Source organism: Acomys minous (genome assembly GCF_964271855.1).
Source record: "Acomys minous genome assembly, chromosome: 5".
NCBI lineage: Eukaryota > Metazoa > Chordata > Mammalia > Rodentia > Muridae > Acomys > Acomys minous.
Genome location: NC_140494.1, coordinates 111,093,614 through 111,095,582, shown reverse-complemented (window position 1 = coordinate 111,095,582; position 1,969 = coordinate 111,093,614).

Below are 1,969 nucleotides of genomic sequence, written 5' to 3'. Positions count from 1 at the left end.
AGAGCATTCAGAAAGCCTCCATTGTCCTCAAATAACCTCCTGAGAAAGAACTGTGCCCCATGGAGTAAACAAAAAGAGCAGCGAGAGAAGACTGCCTGCCCAGACGCCTTCATCCATTAGTTAACCTCCGTGGTCCTCAGATTTCCTGACTTACAATATTTACGTGAATTTGTCGTTCTGGTAAATTTACATAATGAGTACAGAGCTCCTAGACACTGCATTCAGGGCACATTGTGTTGGATCAGCGAATGTTGGCTTCTCAGAAAGAAAAGACTTCACGACTCTCATAGCACATGTCTGAGGCTGGATTTGTATGTAGGACCACCATGCTTACCACAGACAGGATATCCTGGCTGATAGCAAGTGAAGAACAGACTCTGTAAAGCCCAATCGGTAAGGATCTGAGCATGCGCTCAGCGGTCAGCTGACAGCGAACACGCTACAACTAGAACAGACGGTTGGGTTAGAGTTGGTGCCCACAAGGAGAGAAGCATCTCTCACGTGACTCCGGCGCCTGGTACTCTTAGACATTTCTTTATATGGCTCGGACATGACCTCTTTTGTGAGTCCCACCCCCGTGAAAGAAGCAAGGAACCTACTTTTCCTGCATCCCTTCCAATTCGGAAGCAAGTGTGCTTCGTTTTATTGTAGCTGTGACCAATTATCTGACAAGAAGCAACTAAAGCAAAAGTTTAAGGTAAGTCTAACATGGAAGAGAGGCGACACGGGGCAGGAGTGTTCAGCTGAGATCTCACCCCTCCTCACATCTTAGTGAAGCAGTCTGTGGCACATGGACACTAGTGGGACCTGTGGCTGGAAATCTTCAAATCCTGGCCCCAGTGATGGACAGACTTCCTCCGGTAACGGACGGACTTCCTCCAGTGAGACCTCCCCCCCCCACACACACACTTCCTAAAGCTTCTACACCCTTGCAAAAATAGCTGTTTCAACCAGAGAACAAATGTTGAAACGTGTGAGTCCCTGGGAAACATTTCACACTTAAAGCACAACAGCGATCACGTGACCTTATTTGGTTGCTAGATTTCCTCCAAGCACGGTCTCAGTTCAGAGGGTGACATAAAGAGAGAGATCGGCATGAAGGTTCCAATCTGACGAAAACTTGAGAGAGCCATTACTCACAGAAGTGGCATCCGGATGGGGATGCAATTCAGAGCACCCGTGCCTGGTCAGCACCACGATGCTGCGGTGTGGCTTCTACGCCTAACTCTCTGGCCCTTTCAGGTCTGAAGATTGCCTTATCTTGTCAGCATGAGCTATCTTGAGTGTCTTCAGGGTATTTGTGACCAAGAAGCACGCGAGTCCTTGGTCTTCTCTTGTTTTTAACTATGTCCCAAACAGACCCGTTCAGTGGGGAAACTGGGCAATCATTATGGCCTAGAGAAAGGAATAGGGTGGGATGGGGGAGTGAGACTCTGATCCCACAGTCTGTCTGTCAGTGTCTCATTGATTTACTGGCTTGAATCAGTCTTTGGTTGACTCCTTGCCAGAGTCAGTTGCTTTACCTCCTCATGGAAGCCAGACGCTTTGATACTTAGAGGAAGACTAAACCTCATTCTGAGAGGACGCTACATGAGCTGAGGCCTTGATAACCGAGTGATATTCTTTTTTAAAAAAATCTGAAGAAGACACTTCCAAGTAGAGGTACACTAAGTAGTAAGCACAGGGGCCAAAGAATGGGCGTGGCAGACTCGGGTCTGAGACTATATAAAGAGGCCACAGTGTTCCCGATGCAATTGACTCTGGCTGATGAGTTCAGATGAAACATCTGGGAGTTGAAAAGATCCCAGATCCAGCCTACATAGAATGGGGTGGTATGCCACGGGGCTCTGAGGGAGGCATGGAGGGAGGCTGCTTTCTGCCGAACATGAATCGCTTCACCATGAGAACAACTTAACAGATAGACACTGTAGTTGCAGACTTAACATTAAAACAAAAAAACTAGAATATA